This window comes from Corvus kubaryi, unplaced genomic scaffold, assembly GCF_017639235.1.
Source record: "Corvus kubaryi isolate FWS band 111438036 unplaced genomic scaffold, C.kubaryi_AGA036_p1.0 37260, whole genome shotgun sequence".
Taxonomy (NCBI): domain Eukaryota; kingdom Metazoa; phylum Chordata; class Aves; order Passeriformes; family Corvidae; genus Corvus; species Corvus kubaryi.
The window spans coordinates 4691195-4713790 of NW_024581077.1; positions in this window are offsets into that span (position 1 = coordinate 4691195).

Here is a 22596-nt window from a genome sequence, read left to right on the forward strand (position 1 = left end):
TTATTCTGACTTAGTGCCTCCCACTGGTTTGTTTTCAAACTAGTACAGCAGCTTTGCCTTAGTGTGGCATATTTGCACCACTCCAGCTTGTCTGTCACTTGATACTGAGACTGCTTCATTCTCGAGTGACATCCAAATTCAGAGCATCCTTTCTCATTTTGGCAGTTGCTCTCAACATCATCCATTGAAACTCCCAGTTATTCCTTACTTCCTCTGCTCCTAAAAACTGTGTGGAAGTGCCTGAGTTTCTGGTATAGGAATTTTATATCTTGCTAACAGTATTTTTAGTTCTATGCCGCATCCACCTTGCAGACGAGTGTCAGCCAAAGCATTTTATCCCACTGTAAAAGAGAGAACAGTCTTCTATGTCTGAAGCTACTGATGATCCTGTGGAAAGCACAGTTTCAATTTTTGGCACCAAAACAGAGCTCCTGTGCAGCTTCTTAAAACTCAGAGCTTCTGGATCTCAAGGCACAACGGCAAATATTTATTGAACACTGTTAGCTCTGTGGGTTGAAGGAAGTCTGACTGATGCCAATGAAGTGCTCTCTTGGAGATGCCATGGAGGGATACTTCCTCTCTTTTAGGCACTTTCAGTCTTTTGTAACATTTAGAAGATTATGTTCTGATTTCCTTTCACTGGCAGGAGTACCCTTTCAGTGTTTTCATGTTCTTAGATGCAAAAATAAGCAGTCAAGATAGAGAGGTCAAAATTTTTTGCCTGAAACAAGGCACATGCTTGAAAAAGTGATATCAACAATATTCTAAGTCAGAAAAATTTCTGTGTGGGAAGACAAGTTTAGTAAAAAATCAAGCAGTTGCATGGCAAAATAAAGACTCGTGGAGTTTTGTGTGTGTTAAGATGTACTAATAAAAAGAGCAGGAGACACACGGAGGCACAAACCCAATCTTTGGTACACAGCATTTGGTGCATCAACAACATCAGATAAAATGTCTGATGGAACATGACAGGCACAAATAATACATGAACACTTAGAGTAGGTTGCACAGGTTCCCTGGCTGGCAGCTGCAGCTGTTGCAGTGCAGTGTTCAAGTCAAAAATTGAAAAACATTGCTCTGTCAACACGTTTTCCATAGCCATGTTGTGCAAATCTGCCAGACCCCTTGTTATTCATGGTACCTAAATGTTGTCTGTCATAAGCACCTGGATGCTTCATTCTGTTTTTCATTTCATTCTGTGATTTCATCATAAAATTGAAAGAAAATGCATTTTGCTGGCTTCTTTGAGACACAAATTCAACAGACTCAAGATTAAAGTGACCCTTCTGAGAAAATTCACTCTTTTGAAAAACATTCTCTGAGTTCAACTGAAAATTTGTTGTTATAAAAGTATGAATCAACTTCTGTTTTACAATAAGAATAATTTGGACATTGCAAAAGAGCAAGGAAATACTGATAATTACATCAATTTCAGCCAGATCTTACATTGTAATGAGAAAAATTTACAAAGCATCTGTGTTATAATTGCCAAACACTTTGGACCAGCATGAAAAGCCTAGTTTCCCAACTAATTTAATATTCAGACAAGAACATACAATAAAAATTTTCCAGACACACCATACATTCTCCTGCAAATGGGATGACTATTTTACAAGGAATTACATGAATACCAGTTATTGTTTACAGATGATGATAATAGCTTATAAAAGGGAAGGCAAAAGCAGAGGTTTTAAGGGGTGAGTTTCTGGGGTTTACACCACTACTCTTGACACAGCAAAGCTAAGGAAGTTATGACAAGCAAATTTTTGTGTAACGTCAGCTGGGAAGATACTGGCTAGGAGAAGAATATACTATATAGAAGCTAATATTTTATTTAAACTGAAATTTAACTGTCAGAAGGCAGGTTTAGATTATATATTAAGGAATTCTTTACTATGAGAGTGGTGAGGCACTGACACAGGTTGCCCAGAGAAGCTGTGGGTGCTCCATCTGTGGAAATGTTCAAGGCCAGTCTAGGTTGGGTTCTGAGCAACCAAGTCTAGTGGAAGTTGTCCCTATCCGTGTCAGGGGGATTGGAGCTGAATAATCCTTAAATTCCATTCCAACCAACACTGTGATCTGAGGATCTATAGCAGTGTTTGAGAAAAGTAGTCTCAGCTGCAGCTAGTAGTTCTAACCTAGCTTCTTCATCCTCAGATAAAATCTGTTCTTCAAGTATTAGGAGAGCTGGTGTTTATGTACTACATTTTTTAGTGGAAGAAGCTATTTTTTTCCTGTTGGTATGAGAACTGGATGAATAATGAATAAATGTATTCAAGAACTATTCACTGAATTAGGTTCCCAAGTCTTGTTTGATTTTTTTTCTTTTTTTTTCTCCTTTGTTTTTTTTTTGTTTGCCTCTTCTGACTTAGCAAATGATTTTAGCCTGCCATAATTTTGGGCATAAGCTGTATTTTAAATCACAAGAATCAGAAACATTATTCTAATCTGTAACAACAAATAAGAAACTTTGGAAATCCAAAGTGTGTGAATAATAATTTTTGATTTGAGCAGGACTATTTGATCCTTAAAAACCTGTGGGTCACTGACAGTATATTTGGGTAATGGTACATGTTCTTGGCAGAAGTTCCAGGTCTATTGTTTGTCAAGTCCTAACATGGTAAAATCACTGCAGTAAGAGAGTTGGAAGATCTTGGAAAAGAAATTGAGGTCCAATATATGGGAGTGCTAAACTGGCAAGAATACAGTAAACAGCCACATTTGGGCAGATGATTCCCATGCTATGCTAATTCAATTGTCAAGTGTTGAAAATATGGGAGTAGAAGTTAGTGGAAGTAGAGTAGGCTGTCAGCAGCTGAAGGTATTTTTAAATTTTTGATCTTTTCATATAATCCCCTTGAAATATTGGATTATTGAGTTTGGTCTTTTTTTCATGTGTGTTACACAAACCAGTCTGCAAATATTTATAATACATTTTATATATATATATATATATAATATATATATATGCATACATACAAGTCTATGTGCCTGTGTGTATGTATTCTTGCCCCAAACCTGGCTGTATCTGAGTTCTCCATTCTAAGCATACCTTGAAAGGCTTTCTTTCTCTGACACCTGTGGACTTTTTCATGACTATTCTTCCTCCAGTGCTCAGGCACAGTGAATTTGTCTGATTAGTTCTGACCCTTCCTCAGGGGGTGAGAAAATGCCTGTGCTGTCTGGTTGCTCATTAGCACTCAGAACCATCCCAGTTATATGTGCAGTGTTTGAAGCCTTTTCCTGATAATGATCTTGATGGTTTCACTTCGCAGTTCTTGTTTTGCTAGTAATTTTTGTAGTCCCATACTCCCTGGCGTTCCCTGAAAAGACTTGTTTTAATGAGGTATTCCTGGCCTTAGACATTGGGGAAATAGGAGGAGGAGAACAATGACATCAATGAAGCCTCAAGTATTCTTTGAGTATGCTGCTGCTGATCCATATCTTTAAGATGCGCAGTTCAGTGTTAATTCTGCCACTGACATATGCTATAAGCTGTGTTACCCACATTTCACATCTCCTCCTCCCTGTGAACAGTGTGAAGGCAGAATTTTTCTGACATCTGTATAATACCCACCGGTTTTGAACTTTGTTTCTTTTTTCTCCCCAGCTGTGCCCTATTCAATGTACTGATACAAGGCCGTATCAAGGCACGGATCATACCCCACTACCTACAGCAATTTGGTAATGGAATGAGTAACCCTGAAACACCTTCCTCTCCCCTGATTTTTCAGAGCACCACCCAAGGCAGCTCTTCAAGCTCATGCCCCACATAATAAGGCTTCTGACCTCCAACTGCTAATCCACAGTCAATAACTGATAACCCTGAGGGGCACACCAGAATAAAGGGAGATTAAAGTGGAGGTATCTCTGATATAATTGAAGGACAAGGCTGCTGCATGGAACAAGTGTCTTGCCAGACACAGCAGCTAGGACCAGAGTTCAAATGAACTCTTTCATCTCATACTTTCTAGAGTAGTTTTCAAGCACTTTATAATTAGGAAAAGCATTTAGTCCCAGATTATGAGCAAAAACTGAAGGAGACAGGTCCTTTCTCTCTGGAGAAGAGAAAGCTCAGGGAGACCTCATGATAGTGTTCCAGTATGAAAAGTGCAGCTACAGAGAGGATGGAATCACTCCACAAAGAACCACATGGAGAAGATGAGAGGCAATGAGTACAAGTTGCACCAGGGAAAGTTTCACCTAGACATAAGAAAGACATTTTATACAGTAAAAACCATCATTCATTGGAGTAGTCTCCACAGGGAAGTGATGAAGTTCACATAACTGAAGGTTTTCAAGATGTGGTCAGAAAGGGTGATAATATAATCTGAAATCTCTACTTTGTATCCTTTACCATGAAAGTTTGGACCAAATGAGCTTTCAAAGTCTCTTCCATTCTGGGCTATTTTATGATTTTATTGTCAATGATTATTTATTTAACCAACAAACAGTCTGCCCTGGCCCCTTCTCTGAGTCTCACAGTCTCACAAATTAATTTCTGGTCATGGCAAGAGACTGAATCCAAGTCAGAAATCCTAAGACCATTATCTCTTCTCTATTCTTGAGTCAGACTTGATCAAATTTATTACTTGAAGATTTTATATTATCACTACCAGAGTTTCAAATGCTGGACCTTTGGGACTAAAAAAGGGTAGCAGAGCCACAGCAATCAGATTTCTGGTATTTACTGTGTTTTTTTTATTATGTTATATATAATGTAGAAGGAGTGAATTTCAGTATTTCCCCCCAGTAAATGGAATGAAAACAAGAATTAACTGGAATATAACAGTCAGTATACTCAGCATGAAGTAAAGTTCGGGATAGGGGAATGCTCTTCTCTCATACACTGACATCAGACAAGATTCAGTTACCAAGAAGAGGTGGGAAGGTTAAGGAATGCCTTTTCAGCACAGAATCTCCAAAACTCTCATCAAGAGGATTGTAACACAACATTCAAGAAAATAGTGGCTACTGAAAAAAAAAGTGATATGATTTGTGTGTACATTGATCATACAATGTGCTGGTCGTGGGTCTGGCTGAGATGGAGCTCATTTCCCATAGCAGCCCTCACGTGTCTGTGCGGGTCTAGGTCTTGATACCTAGAAAGGTGTTGATAACACACCAGTGCTTTGGCTACTGCTGAGGAGCACTGACACAGCATCAGCGCTGTCTCTCAGCATTCCCCCCACCATCAAGGGGCTGGGCAGAGTCTTGGGAGAGGGCACAACTAGGCCAGCTGACCCAAACTGACCCAAGGGATTTTCCATACCATATGATGTCAGCTCAGATATAAAAGCTAAGGGAAGGAGCAGGAAGGGGGGGCATTCATTATCTACAATGTTTGCCTTCCAGAGCAAGCACTATGTGTGCTGAAGTCCTGCTTCCAGGGAAGTATCTGAACATCGTTTGCTGATTGGAAGTAGAAATTAAACTGATTTTTTTTCTCTTTGCTTGTGGATGTGCAAATGTTCACTTTTGGTTTAATAAGCTGCCTTATCTCAACCAACAAGTTTTTTACCATCTTATTTTCTATCTACTCTCTAGCTAAGAAGTGTGCAATAGAGCGGCTTGGTGGGCACCTGACACCCAGCCAGGGTCAACCCAGCACAGCTCGAAAGAGACGTCAAGCAATTTTTACATATATCAAGAGTTCTTACAAGGACAAATGAGCCACAGGAGTATAGATGGACAATATAATCAATTACATAGTGGTTTAGACATTGTTAGCATTTCTTGTTCTTTACAGCCCTTTAAAATGCAGTTCTAGAAAGAAATGGAAGCAGAAAATAATGAAGATTTACCATACAGCAGTTACTAAAAACTTGAATAATGAATTGTGCCTCATTATAAAAACTCAAAGTGTAAAGAAGCTAAAACAAACTCAAAAAGTGTAAATTTGAATCAGGTATAAGGAAGAAATTCTTTACCGTGAGGGTGGGGAGGCACTGGCATAAGTTGCCCAGAGAAGTTGTGGATGTCCCATCCCTGCAAGTGTTCAAGGCCAGGTTGGATGGGGCTTTGAGCAACCTGGTCTAGTGGAAGGTGTCCCTGCCGGTGGCAGGGAGGTTGACGCTGAATGGTCTTTAAGATTGCTTCCAACCATTCCATGGTTCTATGATGATTCTATGAAACTGCTTACATGGAGTAGCTCACAGTTCAAAATACAAGATGAAGGCAGAGCAGAAAGAGGGAAAATGTGTGGGAGAAGAATGGAAATTATTCATGCAACATCACAGAATCAAGAAAACAACCCAAGTTTGCAGCTTCCTCTCAATCTTTACTATTCCTTTTACAATATTCCCTTGTCTGTAACATTACAAGTGCTTCTGTAATTTCCACTCTGACCAAATCATCTGTCAAGGAGCCTTCTTAGTACAATATAAAGTTGCCCTCACTTCAGTGGATTAAACTCTGAATCATGTAAGTAAATGGAGGTACTTGTGAGAAATATCTTTTCAGGTGACAATATGATAAAAAAAAGCTTTTATGACAACATTTTCCAGTGCCACTTTCCAACTTCTTGTTTTAAATTTTTCAGTCTCATATAGACCAAGAGAAGTTTTCAGGGGGTTTCTACTAAAATCCAGCATATTTTTGTTAAAAACTTCAGTGTTGACACAAAAATTGAAATAAAGTGGGGTCTTTTTTTACCGCAATCTCTCTTGAAGACTGCTTTGGGGTTTGTTTTGGTTTTTTGTTTTCCTTTTCTGTTTTATCTTTTTTTCCTGCATTTCTGCACTGAAGGTGCACCTGCAAAAGACACAGCCTGAATTCTAGATTCCAGATAAAAATCTGCTCAAATAGCACCTAGAAAAATAATGACTGTTCTTGTAAATGGTGTAAATCTGACTGGGAACAGCTGTAAAGGAATAAATATGGAACCATGCAATCTCATTTGCACAGTCAGTTTTCATTTATGTATCCATCCTTTAAGAAATCACTGGGGAAGTGAGTGCAGACACAACCACCTTCTAGTCAGAAAATTAAGGGTGATTAAGAATTTCCGATTAAAACCCAGTTTAATTAGTGGACAGTGTGAAGTCACCGGCAGGCCAGTTCCAAGGTATTTCCTTGTGTGCAGATGGTGAAATGCCAAATGGGATCAAAAGAGATTCTAATTATAAGAATGATGAGAAAAGTCCAGCAGCAAGGTAAGAAGTAGTTCTGTGAAGACGACTACATAATAATACAGGCAACACTGCATGCTAAGAGTTCCCAGAGAATTAGACATAATCATAATAAATGATAGGGCTGCACAATGTGTACAGTTGCATTTTCAGTTCAAAGACTTAAACAATTGCATGTACTACATAAACCTGTGAATGATTTTCATGTAGCAATGAGCACCATGCAGGGATGTAATTGAATCAAAATTCCAGTCATTGGACCTGCAAATCCGAAGAAGAAAAAGTGACTCTGGTTCCTCAAACATGCTCATGTGCTTTCTCCCATATCATAGAATCACAGAATCATAGAATATCTTGAGTTAGAAGGGACCCACAATGATCATCAAGTCCAACTCTCATCCTTGAACAGGACAGCACCAAGAGTCACAACATGTGTCTGAGAAGACTGTCCAAGTGCTTCTTGAATGGTGTCAGACTTGGGGCTGTGACCATGTCCCTGGGGAGTATGTCTCGTTAACCTCATGGAATCAATTTTATTATGATCCTTCAATACTGTTTTTAGAATGATGTTTACATCACACCTAAGATCTTTTAAAGAACAAATGAAGAGTTCCCACAGATTGATGTATTGCTTAAATTTGCTTTACCATTTCCTTGTGATTTCCATACTTAGATATATAGAAACATTTCTATCTGAGCGCCTTATTTTTTTGTCTTTCTATTTTTCTTAGTTCATATAATTCCTAAAACACTGGAGTTCTGAGCTACTCCTGCAAATAAATGCATAATTAATATAAATTTTTTGTTCTGAAGGTCAGCTTATCTCCTACACATATGCATACTGTTCATTACCAAAGCTGAAATAAAGTTTAAGTGCTTGAATCATCATCATACTACCTTTAATCTGGCAATCTGCAGTGTGGGGTATGCCCAGCCTCTGCCCTGGAGGATGGCCTGCTGAGATAAGGAGATTGCATAACCTCCCAGCAGAACTCCCCTGGAAAGGCAACCACAGAATCCTCTAGGACACCCTATGCAGATCCTTTCTAACCCATTGGCTTTTACCCTCTGACACCCACCCGCTGTACCCCTATAAGATCTAGCCCTCTGCCCCTGTGAGACTGGAGAGCTTGTCCCTAGCCTCCCCTTTGCAGGGTGGGGACTAATAAAGCTGCCCCATGCAGAACTGCTATATGGGTCTCTTGTCTCTCTCCTCCTGGTCTGGCCTGGAGATTGCCCCGCAGAGCAAGAGCTGAAATCACGAGCTGAGAATCACTAAAGAGCTGACAGCCTCTGCAAAGGCACTCTGGCTACGGCTGAGGGAAGACACTGGGCCCCGGGAAGACACTGGGCCCCGGGAAGATGGTTCCTCATGGGACCATCTCTCCGGACCGGTCACAGCTTCCTGGGTCAGAGCTACTGACCCCACACCAACCACCTCACTGCAGGTGCACTGAATGTTTTTGAGCTCTGGAAAGAGGAAGATGCCTTCACAGCTGGTTGTGCAGTATTCTATGCCTGCAGGATTAATACTGTGCTACAATAGCTGTAGCCACCGCAGTCTGTTCAATTATTCACTGCAAGTATTGTACAAAGTGTTTCTTGCAGCAACTAGATCAACATGTCCAAAGAAATCTTGTAGTAAAGATTAATGAAAGAAAATGTATAAAAGAGTCCAAGATTTGACTAGCCTAGCTTTACATGTAACTGTGAACAAATGATGGAAGGATAATAACAAACTTCTTAGAGAGAAAGCAAACTCCTGCAGAGGTTCTTACAAGTCCCTGTGGTGATAAAAATAATAGGACAGAGGGATGACATAGATATTTGATAACAGCTGTATTGACTGATTCCAGGTTGGGAAAATCATTTTAATATGTCAGAGGAATAAGAACAAAGGAAAGCAAAATGATTTAAGACTAAGGTCCCAATACTGGTCTGAAACATAAACAGATAGACATAATCTGACATGAAACAGAGCAGTTGGAGCCTGAAAAGCTTTCTGATGTGGGAAAACCGAGCTAGTTTTATGGCACATCTTAACAGCTTACTGAAAGATTTGTACAGACTGTTTGCTGCAATATCAGGATGCTGAACTTAATGGCTGGGATGTTACTTCCAGCTCCATGCCCTTCCCTTCTAGATAGAATGTCAGATCAGAGAGATTATGGGCAATACCAGTCTCATCATGGGTAATTATAGGAGCTTGTGTTTTTTCTGAGTTATAGAAGGATAGAGTTTATCTAGAGATTTGCATTCAAGAGGTCATCCAGGGCTGAAGGATAATTTTAATTGAGGTTGTAATTTAAATATCTGATTTATAGCAGCTTTTCCTGCTCTTAATGAATGTGTTCCTCTATGCTTATTGATTTATATATTAATAAAGAAAACTCTAGTGTCAGATTTGTTTACTGATTCTCTCAGGATTTTTTTAGTGCTTTAAAGAAAAATCAATGTTTGGAAAAAAACACTGCGGAGGCAGAAAGGTTGGGTATGATGAGATGTTTGGCTTGAGGACTGTAAATCAGATCAGTATAAATGTGAATATATGAATTTGTAATTATTTTAAAAAGAGAATTACTTCTGATACCAAAAGCTGAGGGGACTCAGCTTATGACTCCAGTTCCTGAGATCACTTTCCCTTCTACTGCTTTTCATCACATACTGGAACTCTAAAATTCTCTAGGAAACTCTTAAAGTCTTAGGGAAAGGCACAATAATAGAATGTATTTGTCCTGATGCAGGAGAGATTCATTTTCCCTGAAAAGAGCCTGGGGTTCTGAAATTAGATAAATGTAGAGGTAAGAAATAACAAAAGTATATAAGATAGAGGCCTCTTCTCTTAAATTGCAGTGACCATTTCTGTGGATCTTGTTCCATTTGAATTTGAAGAACCTGAAAGTTTAAGAGGATGTTTAACACGGAGAATTTAGAAATTAATTATTTCTGAGAAAAAAACGGCACTAAATCTGAAGAATTTAGCTTTGGATCAGTATTATGATATAGGAAACATTTTCTTATAAAAAACCAGGGTCTTCCTTCAAATATAGAACAGATCTAAAAAGCTATAGAATAAATATTGCTAGATTTATCCTCAAATTTGCCTTCAAACAGCTAGCTCTCTTCAGACACACCACAAGGAAAATGAATGATATATTTAAGTTCACAGAATCTCTTCATGACTTGTCAAGTCCTTGCTGTCCCAGAAATTAGGGCAATATTGAGAATAACCATGTGGAGTTGGTCACCTACACGATGGAAAAGAGTCTTTCCAACTGTCTTTTCCATGGTTGAGTAAATAACAGATTTAAAGCAAACTGCCAAACCACTGGCACAGATCAGATAGTTCAGTCCTACTGTAAGAATATTTGACACATTATGCAGTATTATTAAAGGTTATCTGTAAAATTACAAAATAAAAATAATCCTATTTCTCTTTTGATCGTAATGTACAGTCTGGAAAGAAGACTGCATGACTCTCATACCCAAGAATGTGTTTGTACGCTTGCTAGTTAGAGAAGGAGAAAAAAACACGTCATGTTTTTTACTTGTAGTTGTCTAAAACTAAGGAATAGGACTGGCGGTAAATTTTGTTAAAACTCTTTCTGATGGAAAAGTTGATCTTTGATGAGATACCCTTCTTAATGAAAAGAATATTATTTTCAGAGAAAGTTTCTGGTTTTCCGTTACAAAATTACTCCCAGACAAAAAATTCTGATAAAGGAAAGTATTTCCCTGTGAATGTTGTCCAAATGAATGAGAATCACTTCACCTAATTATATCCCTACCTTTAGCGATGCAGCCATTTAGTGCAGGAATTTAGTCCACCCTTGCCTTTCCCTAGAAAGGCAATAAAAACCAGAGGAATCACCTGACCGGTTATAGATGTCTACAATGAAATGGATCTCACTCTAAAATAGCTCATTTCTGTCCCTTTGGCTACAAATGAAATCTAGGTGACTAGTTCAAATATGGCCATCTACACTGCAGATCTCTCAAATTAAGTTAAATAAATCCAGCCCTAGATGTCATAGGAATTTTAGTTCTTGTGATTTTGGTCTCTTTCTTTTAAACAGTGAGCTGGTTTTGGCTGGGGTAGAGATAATTTTCTTTGCAGTAGCTGGTATGAGGCTGTTTTGGATTTGTGCTGAACACAGGGTTGATAATGCAGAGATGTTCTTGTTGTTGCTGAGCAGGGCTTGCACAGAGCCAAGGCCTTTTCTGCTTTTCATGCTGCCACACTGGTGGGGAAGTTGGGGGTGCATGGGAGGTTGGGAAGAGACACGGCCAGAACAGGTGACCCCAACCAGCCAAAGAGATCTTCCAGACCATGTGACATCATGCTCAGTATATAAAGCAGGGGAAGAAAGAAGAAGAGGAAGGACATTTGGAGTGATAGTGTATGTCTTCCCAAATCACTGTTATGAGTGAAGGGGCCCTGCTCTCCTGGAGATTGCTGAACTCCTGTCTGCCCATGGGCAACCCCAAATTAAGTCTTTGCTTTTCTTCTGTGTTCAGCTTTATCTCAAACCACACATTTTCCAACTTTTACCCTTCCAATTCTCTCCCTGATCCTTCTGGCAGGAGAGTGAGCGAGTGGCTGCCTGGTGCTTGGTTGATGGCTGCGGTGAAACCATGACAAACAGCAAGGAAGATCTCCAGGACTTCATCTACCCTAATGTATGACAGATGCTCAGCTCATATTTGATGCATTACCTCCTCCTATCAAGACTGAGAACTATGATGCATTATGTCAGGGAATTAATCCCAAAAATGAGATTAGGGATGTGAAGTGCCTGAACCATGGCTCCTGCAGGACAATTCAAATATATATATTTTGGAACCGAATAGGCCTGTTTGGAATGCAGAAAGTGCAGGGGGTTGAGAAGGAATGGTATGATTTGCCATTGAAATTCCACGCTTGTGGAAGGTGTTTTTGGGGGCAGGTTTTTGTTAGTTGTTTTTTTCTTTTATGTATTTTGGGAGGTTTTTTCATCCAACTGTCAGTGGCATTTTGAGTCCTTCCCCATCTCTTCTGACAGGATTCTAAATTTTCCAGAAACTCCTTTTCTCTCAGGGAAGAATTCAAAGCACTCCAGCTAAGGTCCTGACAAACGTGGGTTATTCACTCTGAGTGGTTGCTCAGCCAGCAAGGTGGCAGCATCCACATTTGAGGTAAGTCCAGAGTCACTTTTAGGTCAGGCTGTACAGGGAGTTCCCGTACTCAGGAGCATCACTCAGGGTGGTGTGAGCGTGCAGGTTCACACAGCAATTTGCACAGGCAGGGTGAATAAGAAGGTGCAGTCTCCCTCCCATCACCTCAAGAGGAGAGTTCAGGAATGGTTTCCACTCAGCAGGGTGCCAAGTACCCTGTGTGTGTCAGAAAGGATGTGGCAACACAAACAGAGCTGCCATGGAAAAATACAGGGGTCCAGGTATCAGGCTACAGGAGGTGCCAGAGCCTGGCACTAGCATCAGAGCATAACAAATCCTGCGAAAGATGGAAGTGATGCTGCAATGCGTAATATATATGAACAATTCTCATGCCTTGTAAGACGCTTTCAATAAAGCGTATTTTCAAGGTGTTTTATAGTAAGTAGTCTACCTGCATAGGCAGGAAAACATGGGCTTGAAAGACTTGTAGAGTCATAGAATCCTGAAGATTCAAGTCTCACCTTCAGTTGAATACTACCATGCTCACTAAACCATATCACAAAGTGCAATGCCAGCTCCTTTTTTGAAGATGTCCGTGGATGGTGACTTCACTGCTTCCCTGGGCAGCCTGTTCCAATGATTAACCAGAACCCTCAGCCCTGCACATACTGCAAGCAGAGAGGACACAGTGGTATATAGCATTTGCTGTGCATCCTTCTGAGAGTAAAGCAGTCAAAAGTATAATTTCTGGTAATCTGAATGTAACACGTCTCCTTTTCGCCCAATGTTGTTGCTACTATATCACTTCCAGGCCCAAGGAGGGCTTCTGTCTTCCTTAATGTGGAAATGCTTACATTACTCCACACTCCTTCCCACACTTGTAGTCCACCAAGGCAAATAGTACTTATTATATTTACACTTCTGTATGGGAAGTTGCCTGTTTTTCCCCTTCTCTCCAGTGTTGTTGGCTCAGAGAGAAACAGTAATTAGCAGTGACCCAGAATCCAATCCTTGGAGTGCATGGTTATATAGTTTTCTCAGCTCTGACAGATATCCTCGGTGGTAAGATTCCACTGGCTGAAGTATAATGTGGGATTTTTACTATTTGGAGGCTCTTCTCCAGGAGAAAAATGAAAATAAACTTGGAAATTATCACACACATAATTTGTTATAAGACAAATATGAACTGTGTCTGCATCTTCTGAAGGTAGATATTATGAAATTTCTGTATCTGTTTGAAATATTTTCATTTTTTTTCAACATTATGGACTCCTACACTGCATATCTGAGTCAGGACCATGTTGTCTTGTTTGATGGAAACTGTTGTGTTTTGTAACATAGCATCATAGAATATGAAACATAGAAACATGGAATCCTAGAATCATATAAGGACAGAACCATGGAATCATAGAATCCTATACACACAAAATCATAGAAGCACAGAATCATGTAATCATTTCCATCACTATTTCTGAAATTAGTACCTTCTGTTGTGCATAGTCGGATGAATCTTCATTCCCTCATGTGATCAGTCTCAGATCTGATCTTCAATTTCACGGCTAAATGGCAACATAACAAGTCTTTGTCACTTTGTCATAGTGTATTTGTGCATATGTACAGACACCTATGTGTGTTATAAATTCTTTGACTAATTTTTAACCAGATTTGATAATAGTTTAGAAGAGGTAACAAATTCAAAAATAATGGAGATATTACAAGTTTTGTAAAGATGGGTATCTGAATAGGGAACAGAAATTTTACAAAGGCACCCAATACACTCCTATGTGAGGCAAAGACTTCAGCATCTGCTCATATGTTATCAAACAGCAGATACCAAAATTAGCAAGAATCTCTGCAAATGACCAACTCTGGAAAACACCATCCAAAGAGGTCTAGAAATTGATCACCAGGCAAAAGTTGTGGAAAACCAAAATTCATTAGTTCCCATTCTTACGGAAAAAAAAAACCAAACCCAAACCAAAACTATTTCTCTATGCCACTTTTTATGGATACAAATGCTGCTATTTGTGATCACTGACCTAAGAGCTTTTCTGGGATCTTCAGACCATGCTGGCAACATTAGGAAATTTGTGAGATTATTTTCTTTCTTCTGCAACCCACCTTGTTTTCATACTTCTGTCTCTTTTCCTTTTCTTGAACAAATACAGTGAGCTCTTGTCAGAGCTTTTTATTGTTAGCAGAAGACCTTTAAAAACCTTTCTGAGGGCAGTTTTATGAAGTGCTATGCAAAGAATGAATCCTGATGACATAGAGGTGAATTTGGAGTGAGTCACAAATACTTACTTGTTGGGGCATGCTTGGGTTTCTCTACAATATTTCTCAGGAAAAGACAAGCACAAAATATAAAGCAGAAGGATGCATCTTTTGGCTGTGCCTCTGGAAAATATGACAAAGCACTGTACATTTTCCATGTAGTTTTTCAGTAAAAGTCTTGAAACTTTTACTTTGGAGAGGTAGTTTTGGTCTGAGAAGGAATGTTAAGGGCCTGACCCATGAGAGTCTGGTGATGGATTCTATTGGGCAGAGCTGGCATTTATTTTCTTCTTGCTGTGGAAAAGGGATAGGATCCTGGCTGCTCCTTCTACCTCCTTGCCAGAAAGGAATTTTCAACATTACACTGCCTATGCTCCTACTACATAGTATAACCAACAGCAGACCTCTTCCAATGTAGAAGATAGCTTTTAACAACATCTTCTTACAGCTCACAAGGGAAAAAATAGTCTGAGGGACAGACACTGTGACATTCTTAAGAATAACAACCCTCTCCTGTCAACACATCTCTAATTTGCTTTTCCTTCCTTTCTCCTGAGCTCTGTTTGCCAAGTAGAAACAAATAGAGACGAGTGTCTGATTTCATGGATATACTTGTAACTTTGAGTATTGTAAAGCTACACTTATGGCAGCCCAGAAAGCTAATTGATCTCTGGAGTTCCTGGATGGCAAACAAGACATTGCTCTGGTCCTTTCTAAGATGAAAGTGAACCAGGAATGCACAGATTTGCTGCTTAGCAACAGGACATAAATCTCTGTGAACAGAGATATTTTATAATAAAATTACAGGAACTAGAGATTAGCATTACCTACCTATTCATCCAGTCCTTGTCCTGGGGCTAAGGGAATACTCCTGGTGATGCCTTACCACCTCTGTTTGAAGTGTCTCAGACCAGTGAAGTCTCCATGTTTGCTCTCTTGAGACAATCTACAATTTTTAAATCACAGAATCATAAAGATTGGAAAAGACCACTAAGATCATTGAGTCCCAAAGTTCTTACTAAACTCTCAGAAAATAAAAGAAAGCAAGCATTTACATAATATTTTCCTTTTTTTTTTTTTTTTTTTTTTAAGTCTTTTGACTGTGATTTGGATTTGTATTTTAAGGTTAAAAGAAAGGAAGAAATGTCTGCATGTCAGGGAATTTGAGCCACACCATCAGCCACTTCTGAAAATTTTACCCCAAACCTGCCTCCCACCTGCTGGGCTGTGTGCCATGGGCTCACAAGGAATGGTTTTATGCTCTGCATGGTAGCACTCTGACTGCCCAGTTTCCTTATTGAGGGGAACCTGAAGCCCAATCAGGCTAGCTAAGCATCTTGTTTAAACAGGAGGGACTGGAATGGCTCTTCCATCATTATAGTAGTAATTATCAGTATCAGTAACCCCACAAAAGGGCATTAGTTAGCAAGAAGTGTCAAACAGTTAATGTGCAAGTCTTACATTTAGGCAACAAAATACTTACCATTGGCTTTCTTGGCTTGCTTTCTGAAAGAGCCATGTAGTTATTTTTCTCTGTGTTTTAGTGAAGGAGTCATCAGCCAGGTCCAGCCTGGGAGTTTCTGTACTAGTCTGCAGCACTGTCTTTTCTGTTTCCTTTGATTCTCCCAGTGTAATGATTTACTACATCAAACAAAGTTTGAGTCCATTTTTTTTCCTCTTATATCTGTTCCTAGAGCCCAGCACTCACATTGTTCTAGTTATCTAAGCCTCCTGCCCTTCCTCTGTACTTAGCTCTGTTTCTCACCACATTATCCAATTAGCACCTCACTAACTATTCTGTGGCTGCCTCTTTCCTCTGACCCAGCAGTATTTACACCAGCTCAGTTATGCTTCCTATTGATACTCCTCTCATCCATTGAAGACAATGGGAATGCTGCCTTGTTTAAACAAAAGAAAGTCCATAAAATTTTTTTGCTGTATAAAGACCTAAAAGCCCAGCCATAAAAGAGCACACTATGGGTATCCTTTGGTGCTTGGCATATTTGGTGCTGTTTGGGTGCATAAATGCTGTTGAATATGAAATGACCTTTTGTTTGCATTACAGTGTTATAGCCCAGTTTGCTGACCCTTCCTAATATATGAAATTCTCAATATATTAAATATTTTACTGCTGGTTTTTGGACTGTGGTAATAGGTTTGATGAACTTCATATAATGAATTTCAAAGCCAGGACTTCCATATTTCTGTTCCAACAAGTTTTCATGAGTGTGGTTACTACTTTTTTAAGAGGAGTCTCTGGTTAAATGTTTTTTGGGGTTTTTTTTGAGATGAAAATGCCTATTAGATTAAGGAGTATGGAACAAAACTGAGAAACAAAGTTAGGGAATAAGTATGGTCAACCTTTTATTTGTAGTTCCAGGCAGACACAGATTGAGTGATTTTAGCTCTGTAGCATATTGAATTACTTAAAGCCTGGGGTTGTGATCTCATCCAACTTTTAGAAATTATGTTGGGTCAGGAGAATCTACCCCATCCAAACACACACATACACCTCCAGTGAAAAGTTAGAATTGGCAGTAAAGGCCATTGTTCACTAAAATCTCCTTGATTTTATCTGCATTATTGTGGCTGGAGACAGCAGTGCTGTCTGACTTTTACGGATAAGGAGGTAAGAATTTACTTATGTTTTCCTAGTCCCAGAGGTATTTGAGAGAAAGCCTTTAAATTTTGTTATTTTAATGATTCACATAGAAGAAAATATTTTTGAAAGACCAAGTACTTTGGTGAGCATTCAAATTTAATCTCCATTTAGTAATTAGTTTAAGCATGGGTAATTAAAACGTGCATATTACAGGGCACACATGACTTAAGAGCAGATCTCTTTACACATCAGTGGGATCTCTGCTCCCAAATCAATGGTATTTTTTGGAAAGTTTGCACATGCACCAAAATTCTTCGTATCCTTCCTATCTATACATTTTTCATTAAACATATAGACATATGGAAGTTCACAGCCCAGTACAGTAGGGCTTCAGTAACAAAGCAGTCCAGTTTCCTTCTCAAAGGCACAGTAACAGGTTCACAGAGAGATTTAAGGGACAGATGGGTGTGTGCATTGCTGTTAAAGAGAATGTATGACCTAGCACCTTCTTTGTGTCTGACATTTATGCCTACAATGGCTGCCTTACTAAGGAAAACATATGCTGATGCATGTTATCCAGGGCAAATGGGAAAAACTAGATCTCTTGTACCTGGTTTTACAGAAACATGACTTGAAATTAGAAATAGAAAAAATTTGTACATGGACAACTGCTTTGGGACTATGATCGACCTTCATCAGTGATCAATGGGACCTTAACTTTTGCCAGTTCTTGGAGAAGACACAGTGTCTTATGGGAAAGCTGAAGAATTATACCTCTGTGAAGCTGGTCATGCCCAAGATCAGAATCAGTCCTCTGAATTGCTGCCTTTTTATCTTCTTGACTTCTGTCTGAATTGACTTTCATCTTGACTTTAAAATGGAGACTGCAGAATAGATCATAAGCATAGAGAAAAAAAATTAAAGGTAATCAAGCAGTCACATCACATTCTCTCCACATCTCTTTTTTTTTTAATGCTTGACTTTTGGTGTGAATTCCAATTCACAGGTCTTTGTCAGGCACTAATTTTCATAAATACAAACATTGCTGAAAATTCAAATATCGTATTAAAATCACTTATTATTCATAACTTAAGAAAGCACAGTTTTCTATGTATAGACCACATTCAAAGAACTTTGCTCGCAAAAAGAACCTGAAAGACTAGCTGTCACATACAAATCTTGTAAAAATGTAAGTGGAATTTGATGCTATTCTAATATGTTACAGGGTAAATTATTAATGTTCAGCGTTAAAGAAAAAATGTGTCTTCTGGGTAAATACACAGCCTCACTCGAATGACATTCATATACCCTCGCTCTGAAACTATGAGGAGGAAAAAGTCAATATCTTTAGAACGTGAAATGTGGAATGCTAAAAGAAATATAGTACCAAGATATGGGCTTTAAGTTTCTAAATACTATCTATTTTCAGGCAAGAATTTTTCCATATTGCTGTCAGACAACAGATATTGAAAAGTCAGTACAGCACTTAATTTGAATACGTACACTTATAGTTTATTTGTATGCAATACATAGATAAGCACACACATACCTATGTGAAGTATTTATGTATAGATTAAATGAATGTAATCTATACACACACATATATGTACACCCATTTATATACACTCATTCTAGTCTTCCAGACCATTTGTAATGGATAGCTAACATTATGCATATACATATCTACACACAAATTACATGGAGTGGATGTACTATACAGAACAATTTTTCTCTCACTACTAAGAGAAATGTGATTACCAGGTCCTTTCCCAACTAAAGTGACTGCTGTTGCTCTGGGCTCTGTAATGTAGTTGTTTGGAAATCACTGCATCTTTGCAGAGCAACCATCTATGACCTAGGCAAGGTGTCAGAGGCTTTTTATGTGTTTATATTTGATAAATATTCTAAAAATTGTTTGTTTAGACATTTGTTAATTTTTGTTGAAGGAAGAGGAGAAATTCCTGGCTTGGTGGCTTTAATCTTTTTGGGGTGTTTTTGGTTGAATACGTGCTGTTCCATTGATAGGTACAAGCTAAATATTATGTCTCTAATATTCAGTGGAGTTGAAAGACAGCTCCTAATTTCTTCAGACTTTTTTTTTTTTTTTTTAAATTTCTTCCCTGAATGTTATTTTCTAGAGAGCCTGTTCCCTGGGAATACACTGGCACCTTGGCAGCTGCTGGGCTATGGATATGGGCAGTGTCCGGGTGACTTCTGTCTGTATGTGGCCTCAGGGCTCTGAGCACATGAAAGGCATGAAAGCAATGTGCAGACATAATGAAGTCCTTAGGAATAGAAATGGTCACTGCTGCCTTTCACCCACAATTTTTATATTAGTTTCTGAATTTTGGAAAATATAGATTCTGGATGTTATGAGTCTTACAATATTTTATATGAGCCCTAGTTCCATTTATGTACAGTTTCAAAGTTCTGTCTCATTCCTTCTTCTGCCTTTAGAAAATGTTTTATTGCTATACAATCTTCCAAGTCTATCTTAGCCTTCAATCTTCCAAAATAAGTCCTGAATGAGTGTTAAAGAACCATTTCTAGTCTTTTCTTGGGTTGCCACTGTAGACCAGCCTATATATAGGTTGGCATTCAAGAGTACTAGACACCTTTAATCCACTCTTTTTAGAGTTATTAATTTACTTTAGGCACAAGTACATTTCCTAACATTCGTTTAAGGACTAGTTTAACCTGAAGTTAGTGAAAAATCAGGAGTGGATATACCTCGTTATTTTGTGTCCTGAGTAAATTCCAGACCTTATTTTTTCAAGAAGGTTTGGTAAAATATTTAAGAAGAAAAACATCGTTCCATCTTAAATCAAGGGGATAGGAATAGGATTGACTGTTGTTTATCTTCTTAAATATTTTGAAATAAGTATAAAATTAAGATTTTCAACACTGATGGTGGTTTTGGGTGTCCTATTTGCACTGTTTTGAAAGAGTCTGATTTCCAGGACACATGCTGATTCTGTAGAATCATGTCTCAAAAAATTGCCTAAAGTCAAGTACGCAAAAGAAATAAGTTTTGGAAAGGAAACCCAGACCAAAATATTTGGCCTTTTCATGTGTTTAGTTTTTTTTCATCTAAAAATTATGAGAAAAAAAGTTGTTTCTTTTACTCATCTCACTTAGATAATAATGCATTTGAATGAAAAAATGCAACTTCCTGTGAAGAAAGATTGTAGGGATTCACTACTGTCACTGGTTTGAGCTTTCCTTAGCACAGCCCAACATGCGTCTTTCTTGGGTTTGTTCTAGACCAGGAGGATATTTGATTCTTTTCATAAAAAGAGGATATCTTGCAGGAAAAAAAAAGTTTTCTATAGGTTTGCTCATTCTATAAAGAGATATTGATTCAATGAAAATTCAGATATTTTTGGTGCTTTTTTTCCCCAAATCGTTAGTACCTTATTTACTGTTTAATATGACTTTTAAGTACTGTCGAATTCTTAGAGATTTGGCAACAATCCCAGAACTCTTAGAATCCTTTCTGAACCAGTGTTAACATGCAATAAAACCCATTCTCTGACTTTCATTGTTCTTCTTCTTTTTTTTTTTTAAGATGTAACAATAAAGGTATAGGAGGAACCAGAAGAACAAACATCCATGATGTGATAAGCCTGGCACTGAGCCTGGGTGACTCTGCACTACTGAGGAAGCATTAACTGCCCTGACCATGGTGCCATGCTGACAATATCAACACCAATCTAAGTCCTGCTCAGACAGGACTAGCAGCACTAATTAGGAATGGATTGTCCTGGAGATGTCAGCCAACTCAGAGGAAGAACAGGACTTCCACTCTTCATGTGATTTATGGGCAGTTTGGAAGACAGAGACATCCAAGAGAAGATTTCATGGAGACGTCATAGCAACCTTCCAATATCTGAAGGCAGCCTGAGGGAAGCCAGAGAGGGATTCTTCACCAGGAGCTGTAGAGATGGGACCAAGAGTGATAGGTACAAATTAAAAGAAGGGAGATTTCGATTAAATACATGGAAGAAATTCCTGTGAGGGTGGTGAAATACTGGAACAGGTTTCCCAGGAAAGTTGTGGATGCCCCAAACATGGCATTTCCAAAACTGTTTTTCAGGGATAAAATTCTTCTTCACAAGCAAAAATTTCCATTGTCAATGCAAACCTGAGCTGAGCTGAGTGATTTTACTAAGATAATAAAGGTATGTATTTAGAAAAATACATTTATAAAAAGAGATGTAGGGCTTTTAATGTATTTGAAGTGTGAGTTCATTCTTTTTCTTCACTATTTTGCTACAGTGTGTCTGTCTTGTATTGTTTGTTCATTAAGTTTGCTGCACAATGGACTTAAGGCTGTTTGTTCTCTCCACTAGTCTGCAAATAACAATAACTAAAAAAGAAACTTTTCTTCTAACTCAGAAAAATATTCCCTGTAGTGTGGTGCTACTCTGGAGTCCACACGCCTCCATGAAGATTTTTCATGGCCTACTGTTTATGGCCTGCAGCCACCTCACCTTTAATTGTGATCTTATCACACCTCCCAAATAAAGCAGTATAGAGTCAGTCCTGAGAAGAATAATCTCCAGAGCCTTTTCAGGGCTGCTAGACCCTTGTGCTGATTAGTCATTGTACGTTTTGAGGTTTTTTTCCCCAGTCAACCCATGAAGCCAAGTACCACAATTGGACCAAGAAGTGGATCTTTCAATATTGAGAGAGTAGAGCTTGGCCAGCCAAAGGAATTTTGATCCTACAGCTTTGTGGAAAAGGTGTGCAAGTTAATGTGGCAGCTCAGTTTTCCAGGAGAATGTTGGAGAACACTCCAGAAGAGTTAGCTATCAAGTTTGCACCGTCAAATTCATGTGAAAACATTGCATTTAAAAAGAAGAGATGAAGATGCCACTTTGGCTCATACTGAATTTTGTGGTTAGTAGCAGGCTGGGCTGCTTCATATTTTGGTGATTTGTGTCTACAGAAGCAGTTTGATTTTATTTGTAAGAAACTGGAACTGGATGAAGGAGAGTCGGGTTCAAATTCCATATGTGACCTTGGACATACCTCTCCCCTGTGAAGCTCATTTTCTCCCATGAAAAGTAAAGATACTGGTATTTCTTTCATTTGTCCTATCCAACCTGACTGTGAGCTCTAGATTTTAGACTGAGTCAGTACACCACCTTGCTCTGTGGGGCTAACTTCACAGCTGGCTGCTGTACTCCTATAACCCCTGGAATAATAATAGTTCTTATTAAGGACTCCTCTTAAAACTGTGCTTTATCATGGCTAGAGAAATCCTCTTTCAGATTATTAATTAAAATGAAATCCAATTCCTTTCAACTATGGACCATGACATTTGCAGTGGAAACATTAAGGGCAGAGAAATTTAAATGAGCTATCTTGAAAGTTTTATGTTTGAAGGCTTGAAGACGCATTTGCCCCCTCTTCTTCCCTCCCTGTATGCAG